The 14,702-nt window shown below is 34.3% G+C and overlaps 1 protein-coding gene across 1 annotated transcript in view; it reads left to right on the forward strand.

The window, feature by feature from the left end:
* The window catches only part of LOC128667338 (lachesin-like), a 1,084,098-nt gene that overhangs the window by 120,252 nt on the left and 949,144 nt on the right, over nucleotides 1-14,702 (forward strand). The window lies entirely within an intron of this gene.

Raw genomic sequence — 14,702 nt, forward strand, 5'->3', positions numbered from 1 at the left:
TTTCTAAAACCTCAAAAAGTCAAGATCTGTTAGAAATTCGATTTTCGAAATCGGACCGGAAGCAATAACTTCCCGAATTTTTTAAAATTTGCAATTTTTTTAGCGGGAAGTTAAAAAAGCAAATTGTAGCCTCAAATTTTTAGTTTTCAGATCTGGACTTAAAACTTTTTTATTGTGCATGGGTTTGGAGTAATCCTAAGAAAACCGACGCAAAAGAAATTTTCCAAATTTTAAATTGTCTTCAAAAAAATCTATGGGCTTTACTTAATTTTTTTAACTTCCCGCTAAGAAAATCGACGATTTTCAAAAATTTCGAGAAGTTATTGTTTTCACCCCGATTTTCGAAAATCGAGTTTTCATCAGATGTCGACGTTTTGAGGTCCTAGGAAGCTATTCTGACTATTTTCAGAATGATGTCCGAGTGTGTGTATGTATGTGTGTGTGTGTGTGTGTGTGTGTGTGTGTGTGTGTGTGTGTGTGTGTGTGTGTGTGTGTGTAAACTCTTAGTAACTTTTGAACTAATGAATCGATTTGGATGGTTAAGGTGGCAATCGAAAGAGCTTGTTGGTCTTCAACTTTCCTGAAAATTTCAGATTATTTGATCGAATAGACTCGAAAATATTAGCGAATTACGAAAAAAAAAAAAAATTTTTTTTTTAGTTTTTTATTGATTTCTCAAAAACGACTTATACGATCGACTTCAAAATCTAGTCAGCTCTAGTACTCAATAAAACGCGTCGATTGCCACCTCAAACATCAAAATCGAAAAATTCGTTCGAGAGTTATCGAGGGAGAAAGAAATGGTGAAAAACGGTTTTTTCTAAATATTTTCGAAACGACTGACGCGATCGATTTCAAATTTCAATCAGCTCTAGTACTCAATAAAACGCGCCGATTGCCACGTCAACTATCAAAATCGATTGATTAGTTCAAAAGATATCGGCGTTGAAATGTTAAAAAAATAACATTTTATGTTATTTTTTCCGGATAAATCATAATATAACGTACTAAAATGTGCCTGATATCATACCAACTCATCTTTTTTATGGTTTCTTTTGATCATATAATGTCATCGAACTTGGTTTTCAGTTTAAATCATATTATCAACAAAAGATCGATAAAACGTAGTTTTTAATATTTTTATCGGATATTTCATATTTTATTGTTTCTGACATGAGTCAAAATTTATTTAAATCTTGATTTTTATTCCCGACATTGATTTCTGCCTCAATACACTTATTTTACTGAACATAATCAGGAACTAAATTTTAAAAACTGCTTCATTGATGATTTTCGATTCTCAAATTTTCAAACTTCAGCATAACAGGTAACTTGTTAGAGCTTGAAAAGATCATAAAAAAACAATTGCATGTGATAGCATTTTCGAGCTCAAAGAGCTCGAAAATATATCTACACTAATGTTTTCGAGCTCATTGAGGTCGAAAACAGCGGGAAGTTTTGGGGCTGGCCCGCAGGGTCAACCGACAGACTGATTTTATCTGATAATTTGACCTCATAAATCGTTTAGAAAATTTTATGCCCTTTAATATACTGACCTCAAAAATTCTCTATAACCATTTGGTGCCGAGTTATCATTGATCGAAGCAACAACGTCCGTTTTGGCTTTGACAATCAATAACTCGGAGCATAATGGTTGTACAGAGAGTGGAAGTAGAGTTTTAAAAAACTGAAAAACATTTTCTATGTCACAATCAGGGGCTTTTGGTGAAAAAATTTTTTTGAGACGACAATGTTGATTAAAATACAGGTAAAAATTCACATATCTGAGGATATTCGGAAATTTCGGTGTAACGGATAACTAATGGATCCCGTGGTTTTTTTTCCAATTACAAAGTGCCCTGAAAAAAACTTCAAAATTTCAGCCTGCGATTTTTCTTAGTTTTCCGAAGCATTAATTTTATCGTTTTCGACAAACATCACGATTATCACCATTATGGGTAATTTCTCGGTTTTTATTCATGTTTTCAATTTCAAGATGGTTTTTTCACCGACAATCCCAATTTCTGCAATAAAAACATTGATTATCAAAAAACAATTTTTTCAAAATTTTTGTTTTCAAAATTATTTTTTTTTTTCGTTATATCTGCAATGATGAATCATTGTTAGAAAAAATTTCTTAACTTTTTTTTTAACGGCCGCATTATCCTTACCCAAATTGTATTACGTGGAGGTTGCTCGGTCGGATTTACGCTGCTTACACACGAGCGCGCGCGAGCCTGCGTGTGTGTGTCTGTGTGTTTGTTTGGGTGCGCTAATGCCGCCGGTAAAAAAAAGTTAAGGAACCGTGCATAATGAAACTTTAAAGTCCAGATCTGAAAACTAGAAACTTGAGGCTACGATTTGCTTCTTTTATTTTTACTATGCTACAATTTTTCACCGAGTTACAAAGTGTTGAAAATCATTCACAAATTTGGAATTTTTTTTGTATCCCTTAATTTTTGTGACCAGTGTATCTTCTTTTATTTGTATTTATTTGTATTTTCTTATTGTCAAACTTATGAAGTTTAGTGATAATGAAATTTTGATCGAAAACATTTTTGTTTTTTCGTCTAATTACTATAAATCTGATATATTTGCGTATTATTAGCCCTACGAATGACACTAGGGGCAAAATCGACCAGCCTAAAATGCTGAAAGAATGATTCTTTCAAATTATTATCGTCAAATTGAAGAAAATTCAATGTATTAATCCATTTTCGGGCTGACTTTCTATAAATGGGACGAATTTGGCCACTAAAAATATTCGAAACTGATAATTCATTTTTTACTTGTTAAAATTTTTTAAATAATGCAAAATAATCTATAATCTAAAAAATCTATAAACGAGTTTTGAAGGTTCAAAATAATGACACATAACAAATATAGAATTCTTTTTTTGTATGAAATAACAATTAGTAATTGTGGTAACCAAGGGGGTCGATTTACCACACCTTCAAAAATTATATTTGAGTAATATATAATCAAAAATAATTGTCAAGAAAAAGAAATACATTCTTAATGAAAAAAACATAAAAAAAAATTATCATTTTTTGAGGGCAGCCTCTCTGCTCCTCAAAAAATTGGTCTATCGGTTGACCCAACGGGCCGGCCCCAAAACCCCGCTCATTTCGAGTACCTTGAGCTCGAAAATATTGTCAGGAATACAGTTTCGAGCTCTTCAAGCTTGAAAATACTTTTGTAGGCTGTTGTTTTCGAAAAAAAACGTTTTTTACCATTTCATTCTCCCACGATATTTCATTGACCCGTTTTGATAAAGTTTAGAGCCGATCAGATTATGAAATCGTTTGGTTTAGTTATTTTAAAGATATTTGCAAAAAACTGTTTTTTACTATTTCTTGTTTCTACGATACTTCTTAGAACAATAACCCGATTTTGATGGTTGAGGTGCTAATCGACGCCTTTTCCTAAATTCTGAAGCTGATTAGATTTTGGAATTGTTTTCTTCAGGTGTTTCAATGTTATTGGCAAAAAACTGTTTTTTCATCGTTTCATTCTCCCGCGATAACTCTTAGAAAAATGACCCGATTTTGATAGTTGAGGTGGCAATCGATGCATTTTAATAAACTCTAAAGCTGATCAGATTTTTGAATTGTTTAGTTTAGTCGTTCCAAATATATATTCGCAAAAAACCATTTTTTACCATTTCTATTTCTCACGATAACTCTAGAACGAATTATCCGATTGAGATATCTGAGAGCGAAATCGACGCGTCTTATTGATCCCGAGAGCTGATTAGATTTTGAAGGTGATCGTTAAACTCGTCTCTGAGAAATCATTAAAAAAACTAAAAAAAAGAAATTTTTTTTTTCGTAATTCGCAAATATTTTCGAGTCTATTCAATCAAATGATCTGAAATTTTGAAAAAAGTTGATGGCCAACAAGTTCTTTCAATTGCCGCCTCAACTATTCAAATCGGTTCATTAGTTGAAAAGTTATAGACCGGTCACAAACACACACACACACACACACACACACTCACACATGCACACACTCGGGCATCATTCTGAAAGTAGTTAGAATAGTTTCCTAGGACCTCATAACGTCGACATCTGATGAAAACTCGATTTCGAAAATCGGGGTGGAAACAATAACTTCCCGGAATTTTTGAAAATCGTCGATTTTCTTAGCGGGAAGTTAAAAAAAAGTTTTTTAGAATTTCGGCAAAATATCCATAAGTTTGTTCGTATTATGTCCAATAAAATTTTCTTCCATTAATTTATTTTATTTCTCTTTTTTTTACTTCTCATTCACTAAAGCACGCGAAAATGCAGCATCAGTTCTACCATCATTTATGCATACAAAAGTAGCACGACGATTTTTGCAATAACGATGGACGAATAAATAAAAACTTGTCGTCATTTTCCACCAATGACAACAATTCAATTACTTCTATCAACCATTAATCAGAGTTTTTAAATAACCTGAGCACCATGGCTCAGGGCCTTAGTTATTGATCAAATTTTCAGATCTTAAGTCCTACGATCCACGTAATACGGTTTCGTGGTTGTTGATCAGATCTTTAAATTTCGAGTCCTACGGTCTGCGTAAACGGTGTCGATAGCCCGTATTCTTATTGCAAAAATCTGTCCTAATGAATTAATTTGATGCAATGTAACGGAAATCGGTTACGATAAGAGAGTCGCCGTGGCTCGCGGGTAGTCAAAACAGATGACAATGCATCAGACCAGGGCCATGACGATTCTCTCACAGGGAACCTGAGATGCAGCGTCAACATTTTGTCAACTCTGTTGACTTTATTATATTTTTATAACGACTAAATAGTCAGTCGTACGAGAAAGCTCATGGAGCTCGAACATCTGCTTCCCAGCCATAATTAATCAATTACAGTTAATCCTAAATTAATTCAACCCTATTTTGGGGTGCCGGTTAACTCCCCCAATATTTTTACCTACACCATGGCCTGTCCATAACATTATTACCACTCAGGGACAAGCGCTTATCAGCAGTTCCACACTGTACTATAACCTTGAGCGCTTAACAGCAGTTCGGGTTTTTTTCAAGTTTCCTGCCGATTTTTCTACCATGTACTTGTTCTGATAAAAATATGGAGTTGGAACCGGCAACGAAATTAAATTAAACCGCGAAAATTAAATAAAATAATAATTTATAAAATAATCGCCGACCACGGCCTACCAGGGGTCTATAGACACTCTAACGAGGCCAATCCTGGATTAAATTAAATAATTAAAAATTATTTTTATGTTTAATTAATTTGGGGTAATTTCCCAAAACGTAACAATAGGCTACATAACGATATTAATTTCGATTAATTCAGTGACTAAGTCAATTATAAGTAATTTATTGTAACGATTGATACATACGAATTGCGATTTAACTTCTGAAATAACATTATTCCTTTTTTTAATTTTCTTTTATAAAAAGGTATACTAGCCGCACCCAAAATCTTCGTATTAAGATCCTCTCGCCTTTTGCAGGTACCTATGTAAGTGCATGCACGATAAGTAAGAATAGACAAAGATCGATAGATAAGACAATATACCTGTCTCACTCTCTCTCCATCAAAAAGGGCAGAGCCCCTTTCTCAAACCCAACTACGTCATCTAGCTGTATACTCATCTTGCATCCACATTAACTGCGTACATTTATTTACAATACATTCACAAGAGAATGTGTATGCGTGTACGGGCGTAGTACCGAAAAATATGTATAGCTGCGACTCAGCGGGACACCTGCACGTGTGCACCGGACCTCTAATTAACTCAACGGTCATAAAACTTTTACGACCATCTAATTTCCACATTTCGAAATCGCCGCGTATGTTCTAATGATATGACTAAACTTGGACCTATGTACATGATCGTTCGTTTTGTATTAGAGCACTTACACATTCTTTGTTGTTTACAAAAACGATATCATCCAATTTCCATATATGGACTTTTCTAAATTTGTAGAAAGCTATACCCGGAACTGCGTACTTAGTCATTTGTTTGTCGAAAACGATAAGCTGGACCCAACGATTGCATCAGAAAACACATGACTTTCCCATCAAAACTAGAGCATATAAACTGCCGAAAATCTAACGAAAGCAGTTAATCGCTAATCTGAACTAACCTCTGTCGGATCTCGAGTCACTCGCTCCGAAGTTCTATAAGTTTAAAATCTCCGATTAGTTCTATCGGCCCAAGTCCGACTAGTACCGCGAATCAGAGATAAAATTTTAATCGTTGCCCACGTGACGATCCACCGCCTAGGCAATCGGGCTCCTTGGCCAAATACCTAGGTTTTAATCTTGCAGAAATCGCGGTCGATTCGACTCACCAGGATCATCGGTCTCGTGACGGTCTATAGCCTAGGAAATCAGACTCCTAGATCGAAATCCTAAATAAAATTAAATACTCATACTCGTACTCGACAGATAGGGGAGTGTATCCGCTTGGGACCCCAGTAGCTCCGATTCCGAAAAATGCATCAAATTTCGCTGAGTAAAATCCCTAAGCCACAGGCATACACAATGAATACGTCTGCCGTAATCAACATGAGTTTTTAAGATTATAATAAATAAAATACATTATGACAAATCTGGTCAATTACTTTAAAAAAAAATATTTTTCAACATTTTTAAAACTGTCTACCACAATGTTAAATGCGCGATAGTGATCTGCCATTATTATTTTCCGTTAATAATGATAATAATATATTTTCATATTTCAAAACGGCAGATATGGTCAAATGCATTCAAAATTTGTAAAAAAATCAATACCTGTCTTACCTGCACACTCGCCGCGTCCACCACTTTTGGCTTAGTGAGTCCCCACCAAGAGCCGCTCACTGGCTCTTATATATTTAATTTAAATTACAGCGGCGGACATAACATAAAGAAAACTGGTGGTAGCGGTAGGTTTCGAAGGTGTAAATCCTTTCCATTGAGAAACTGCATTTATTTTGAATATAAAAATACTATTTGTTCACGTTTTTTTCCCCAAATCGGATTTTTCATAAAATTTTTTTTTTTTTTTTTTTTTAAATTTCTTATTTTTTTTTTGTTGTAGCTTTTGAGAGTTAAATATTTCGATAACCTAATTATTCGTGCCGGTGTGTAACCGAACCACACCTTAGTTGTTGCGAAACTCATAATTTTCGCTGAGACGGTAACCTCCTTTGAACTACTGTATCACAACAGTATCGTTTCGACACCTTAAAACAAAATTTTTTTTCATGTCAATTATCTATCTCTTTTCATTGCTGAGTTTAATATATGTCACAGTTTATTGTTTCTCAATGAAGTAACGGTTTTCTACTTCTTCGTAAATAATAGCTTGTCCAGTCTGGTCAGAATTTTATTTTCATCTTTAAAGAATTCCCTTAAAAGAAATGAATCATAATGAACCTGTAGTTTAGCCAAATTCCCAGTCGCATGATGAGAACATTGTGTCATCTCAAAATTAATTATCTTTAAAGTTTTTATCCGAATTTCCGAAGCTTGATAGTAGAAGTCCAGATTGTAAACGAGATTTTGAGAAGTTGGAAGCCGTAATTTGAAAATGAATGCCGTTCATTCATCCCAATCACAACACGATTTTTATGGCTAGGATTTTTCAAAGAAGGGCGGGCCATATTCGTCACATTCCGAGATATAATTCTATTCAGTGCGTCAATAAAATTCTCAATGCCCTGAGAGATACACTTTAAGTTCTAATTTTTGGGCAAACGCAATCGGAAAACGCTTTCATAGAGGACGAAAATCGCATAGTACTATTTTATTGGAATTTGATCATCATGATCAAGTTTTGGCTGTCATTTACCCCTCAGAATGATTTTGAGTATGTATCCGAAAAAGCATATCCAATCGCCTTTTACACAATCTATAAAAATTTACCCAATTATATGAAACGTATTGCAGCTAGAAATGATCTTCATACACTGGAAAAACTTTATCTCGCAGTTAGGCAAGAGGCACTTTCTTACAAACCTCATCGTTCTCCAAGTCGTGGATCTTCTGATTATCGTTGCTATGAGAAAAGTAGGGGACGATATTTTAACGACTATCGAGTCTCTGATAGCCCCATTCAAAAACTAAATCCTATTTTTGGTATTATTATTGTTGACACCTACTTTGTTCTACAATTTGGGTGTTTAAGAAAAGTCGAAGTTTTACAAAAGATTTCTCAAGCATCCGTTCAAATTATTTTAGAAGCAACTTTCTTTGAGAAGTCTCTTGCTAACTTGAACAGTCCGGATATTTCTGTTTTTCGGCCAAATTATACATTAGTTAAAGAAAGGTCTGAAAGTGCCCAAATTTTGGCAAAACCTTCAATTTTTCCATATACTAAAAACATTTCTCTAAAAAAATCACCTATTAGTCAAAATTGTACAACATTAATCGATCCTAAATATAAAAGTTTTGAAGAAAAGATACCAAAAGTTAAGCTTCTTTTCGATACAAAAGATTTAGAAATGAATAATTCAGAGACATGTGAAGTGGGGGACATTAAAATTAACGCAAACTTTGAAGAAATTCCAGGGTATAAAAAACCTTTCGTAAGTTTCTAACAATCAAATGGTCCAGAACCAATTTTTATAAGCGACGAAAATTGTTTCTCAACACTTTTTAAAGTAATGTGGAAGGAATTCTATAAGAATCAACTTTATTTAATGCCTTATAATGATGCTTAATTTTTTTACAATAGTTTGAGATCATCCTAACGAAATGAGTCTTTTTGAATCTCGTACTCAGTTCTCTATTTCTCAACCTTTCTTGTTCAGGAGAGGGGGGGGGAAGGCGATAAAATATTTTTCTTAACATTCTATAATTGCTTTACAAAATCTTCAAATTACACTAAACATAAAAATTGGGACGCATTGTGATCACGGCCTCTCAAATTTAAAATAACTACAAGATCACAAGATCCAGTAGCATTTTTTTAAAAAGATAAACAGAGAAGTTCTAAATTTTTGTTACCTAAAATTGTGCCAGTACTAAGACAGAGGAAAATTTTTATAACTAAAAAATCTCATTTGTTGTTTATTTTGAAATTTGTAAATTAATTATCAGGTAGTACAGATAAATTCTTAACCCAAAATTATTGTAAAATTTATTTTCAAAATTCGTCAAAATTATTAAACTAAAATATGAAAGCCTTCCTAATCCTTCTAAAAGTTTTGTGGAAAGAAATTTACAACAAAATTTCAGACTCACTACTGGATAACATGTTTAAATATTCAAAATTTGTTCAAAATTTCTCTAGCAAAATTTACGGAATTAAATGTAATATTTTTGACTTGATTTCTCCTGTTTCCTCTTTTAGAGAGTGGGACGATGTGAAATCAAACTCAAAATTCCTAAGATGGCGATCAAAATTTTTTAATGACATTATATGGGAAAATTTAAGGATTGCGAAACCGTTATTTTTTCTTTGAAATTTATCGAAAGGTTTATTGGCTCAATTAAATCTCCTAGTTATTGAAGGGAGGTCAATTCAAAATTTTCGTTGTCGAAATTCTTTGCACCAGTTAAGGAAAAGAAAATCGCGAAAAGGCAATTTAAAATTATTCTTTTGCTTCGGTCTGATTATTTGCTTGAAGATACTCTAAATCTTAAAGTTCACCTTGTATTTCATAAAGATCCTGATTTATCATCACAATTGAAATTATTCCTACAGAAATTTTTTCTTTCAAAACCCTCCTTTTTCTGTTCAAAATTGTCAAAACAAAAATTTTATTGCCAAACAAATTTTTATCGACTTGAAGATGTTTACGATAAATGAGGCCTACAAATTTTATTAATCTTATAATCCTAAAAATTGGAACCTTGAGCACTTTTGACCGGTATTCTTTATTTTCCTACTAACCACTAACTCTTTAGTAATTCGCTTTTAGATTTGATTTTGGAATCCAGGAAAAATAGTCCCTGATGTACATTTATATTTCGGAGCATTTGAACTCTATAACATCAACAGCTGAGTGCAGAGGCAAAATATTTTACAAACTAATCAATCAAGCAAACGAGGAGATCCTATAAGGACAATATAATTTGGCTGCAAGGAAAATATCAGGTGATTTACTATAGAACTAATAAAACATCGTTCAAATTCTTCCAAAAATATCTTCAAGTCTTTACGTCAGAATTATCTAAAGCAGATAGACAGATGCCTAGCGAATCAACTCAACCGGATTCACCTTATCAAGAGTCTTCATTAATAACAGAACATCAGAGGAAATAACTATTGCAGAATCATCTCGAAAATAAATTGTACGCGGCAAGAGAATAGCTTTTATAAGTTAAAATGAGTTAAATATTAGATTAATGCTACACACTTTAAATTTTACGAAAATTTCAGAAAAAAATCCATGTAAAATATAGATTTAATTATATCTAAAATGCAATGAAAAATTTTTTTATTTAAAAAAAAAATTCAAGTGTACGATAATCTAAATTTTAATGAGTGAGATTGACTTATATTTTTAAACACATACTTTTTTAATTCGAATCAAATTACCGTAAGCGAAGTCTTAATTTAAGCACAGCAACTTAGCTATAAATTAAATTCATTTTCCTTAGAAAAAAAGGAGAAATAATATTCAAAATTTCTTTTCATAGAAATTAAATTTGATTCATGAAACTCTTCAATCGAAGAAAATATATTCTCCTGAATATCCTGATTCACTCGTAAGGTCTGATCGTCGAAATATTTTTTTTTTTTTTTTTTTTTCATATACAAGCGTAAAACACAAGAGAATGAAAATTCTTGAACCAATGATAAACATGGATAGTCCAAAAGACATGCACAACAATTGACCAGTAACCTACTGACACTCAGGTGTTAAGTAAGAAGCGCTGACAATATTATTCTGCCACTATGTGCCGGATCATCGACACACATAGCTCACATGTAATTCTGCAGAGCTCATGAAAAAAGAAATTAAACATTGCATATGAGCGTTTGGAAGTTGCAATTGATAAATAAGGTCCTCCATTGGACCAGAAGACATTCTGTTACACCATCTCACTAAAGATGTTAAAGTAAAGTCGAGAAAAAATTTATCGCAAGAATTTTAGGATTATTCAGAAGATCTCAGCATCAAGGGATTTAAAATTGATATCGGCCATTATTTTTCTTTCTACCTCCCTACAATGTGAAATGAATCATTTGTTAAAATGTTCTAACTTTATTCTGCTCTTGTTTATCTCAAGGTTTTCTTCTTCTACAATTTTATACAATTACATTGATTCATTTAAAATTTAAAATTTTTATAAATGCTGTCTTTCTTTTTTTAAAATTGAATGCAATAAATGCAGCAGTATAGTGAAATCGAAGGCAACATCAAGTTCCTGAGTCAGTAAATTCCAATAACACCTAAAAATTTAAAACAGAATTAATCCTAATGAGACGTAATCTTTTTTTTTTATTATATAAACTTTAAAAATTTAATTTGCGAATAAATTATCCCAAAATGTCAAATGAACAAGGTATTTGTATTGAGTTATAGTTATCTCTTCTAATAAAAATAAGAAAAAAAAATTCTGATAATAAGATCTCTGTGAAACTAACTATAACACCAATGAGATAACCCTCGAGGTTTTAATATTTCTGAAAAAATGCCACAGTGATACTGCATTGTTGCCATATTTTTACCACATTATTTTAATTGTCTTGGCCAGTTTTTCTGCCAGATATTTGTGGGACAGTTACGAAAATTTCACGAAGAAATTATCGAATTTTATTAGTTATAATATAGTAAATATACAGCTCATTTATAGAATATTTGCAGCATTATTACAGTATTTTTGCGGTATTGTTACCGCATTAAATTGGTGAAAAATAAATATTAATATATAAATTTTTAAAATCAATTTTGAAACGAAATTTCGGGTTAATGCTATTCTTATTAATATTACATTGTTAAAGTCACAAAATTATTTTTAATAATGCATTCATTGTTTTCAAAAACTCAAATTATTATTTAATAACTTATACTTAATTACGTTTAAAATTTTTATTTTGGATTTAATATTTTATTATTATTTCATGCATGTCAACTTTGAATGTTATTTTTTTTTTAGTTTTAGTTTAATGTTATGATAAAATTTCTTTATCTCCTTCTGTCGTTGGATTATCCTCCCCAACTTGTTTTTCATTTAATGATTTCTCGTTTTTAACCACGTTATTCAGCCACTGCCTCATATTTAAACTTGCATTATTTTCCTTGTGATTGTCCAGTTCATTTTTTTTTTGCATTACCATACATATCCATACCATATATCTGAAATATTAAAAGATATGTATGCCTGCATATTCAATATCGAAACTTATATTTGTTGTAAGATAACTATGAAAAAGTTTATCATGTAAACGCGATTTATATTTAGCTCACTTAACTAGATACTTTATTTGTTTAATATTTTACTACAATATACTGCGAAAAGTGGCAGTGAAGATATATATAACGAATGATACAATAATATAATTATGATACGAGTGAGGGGTGTACAAGATGGGTCACTACGTGACCAGGGTATCGGGGGTCGCGGCGGAACTGCATGTCTCCTCGTTGTCCTCTAGTCTCACTGCTTGTAGTTAGTGGGGGTAGTCTATTTATTGGGGTGTGATTGACATCACACTGACGTCAGAGCCCTAAGTCCCAAGTGCCCGCAACCACGAGCTTGGGCTATGAGGATTGCTGCTGCTTACAGTCGGCCTTCCTGACATTCATCACGTCCTCGGGACGTCAGCATCCGAAGGAGAGCACGCGGAGGCCATACTCCGAATCACTCAAAGTTTTTCTATAACAGTAGAAATTAATATTAGTAATTTTTTGTTCCTAGTAGCACACAACATGCAAATAGACAGCTGCGGGTGCAGTCCAACTGCCTTAATTTCGTGCAACATGCTAATATCATGCGTGGCTACTCGACGTTTTCCGAGTAGCATCATGCACCAGCCTTGGCGACCTTGACAACGTTATCATTTTGCCAGATCGTCAAAACTACAGTCACCCGAGTCACCACCAACCGGTACAGGTCGTATCGCACGACGTTCCGCAACTCAAGATGACTATCCACCCTCAGAACCACCGCCAACCGGTGTGATCGTATCCACGTCCCTTCGCAGTTTTGTCAGCCTCGGGCCTCGCACCTCAAACCACCACCAACCGGTGCAGGTCGTACCCTACGACTTTTCGCAGTTTGAGTGCCTCTTTACTCTCGTCAAAACCACCGCCAACTGGTGCAAGTCACACAAGTGTGACTTTTCGCAGTTCCTCCAATAATGCAGCCTCTAGAACCACCACCAACCGGTGCAGGTCGTGCTCTACGACTTTTCGCAGCTCTAGAGGCCTCCTTCTGCCTTAATGTAGATATGGATCGTACCCAGCAGCGCAGGTGCTGAATTAAGATCCTCTGAGCTGTCACTGGAGCTGGAATCACTGACCTCTGTACCACACATCTTCAGCTTCTTGTCCGGAAATACCCCACTGTAGGGTTTCTGTGTCCGCTCCGCCCCCTTGACGTCCTCAACGACATAACGGTCCTTATCGAGGACCTTGGTGGTTTGATATGGACCAGTGTACTTTAGCAGTAGCTTTTTACTCAGCTCATCATTTGAGCTTGCAGCGCGTCTAGCCATTATTATGTCACCACAACTAAACACTCGAGGCGAAGCTCGTTTCCGAACGTACCGAACAGCCTGCTGTTGCTGAGTCTGCTCGATAACCCGTTGTGCCTCCTCAATACCTTTCGTACGGTCATAAGTGCAATCACTCTCACCCAACTCATTTAAGACTTGTGACTCAGTCGAATGTCGCGGTCGAAACCCGAATAACAATTGCGAAGGTAGTTTCTCCGTTGCCTTATTTACGGTGTTATTTAATCCCCAGATTACCCTGGGTAATTTACGATCCCATTGAGGTTTTTCCTCAACGCTCGTAGACAACATACCTAATATTGTTCGATTATATCTTTCTACCTGCCCGTTGGCCCTAGGTGTCTGTACAGCAGTTTTAACATGCTGTATATTTTTCTACTTTTAATAGTATCAGGGTGAGGCCGACGAGGCTGGGGAACGTTCCGGCGGAGCCGAGCGTGCCTCGAAGTTTCTCTTGCCTGATGTTGCTTAGTTGGTTTCACCGTCTCCTCGACGGTACTTAGGAATACTCGGAGTTCTTCCAGTGTTAAGAAGCGAGTCCTTGTGGGTCACTACGTGACAAGGGTATCGGGGGTTGCGCCGGAACTGCATGTCTCCTCGTTGTCCTCTAGTCCCACTGCTTGTAGTTGGTGGGGGTAGTCTATCTATGGGGGTGTGATTGACGTCACACTGACGTCAGAGCCCTGAGTTCCAAGTGCCAGCAACCACGAGCTTGAGCTATGAGGATTGCTGCTGCTTACAATCAAAATCTACATTGCTGTAAAAAAAAAACAAAAAAAAAGAAAAAAAAAATTCAAAAATTTTTATTTAAAAAAAAAACTATTGAAAGAACTAAAAAATAAAAAAGAAATCAACATAGAAATTATAAGATGAATGTATCAAGTATTTTATAAAATATTTTTACATGCTACATAATAATAAATGATGATTAGCTATGTTGCATTTGTCAATTCACTTATCGCTGAACGATGTCAATCTCATTAGCAATTTGCCACTCAGATTTGTTCTTTTTCGCACGTAGAATAAGTTGCTTACGACGATTTGTTAACCATATACATT

Source organism: Microplitis demolitor, chromosome 2 (genome assembly GCF_026212275.2).
Source record: "Microplitis demolitor isolate Queensland-Clemson2020A chromosome 2, iyMicDemo2.1a, whole genome shotgun sequence".
NCBI lineage: Eukaryota > Metazoa > Arthropoda > Insecta > Hymenoptera > Braconidae > Microplitis > Microplitis demolitor.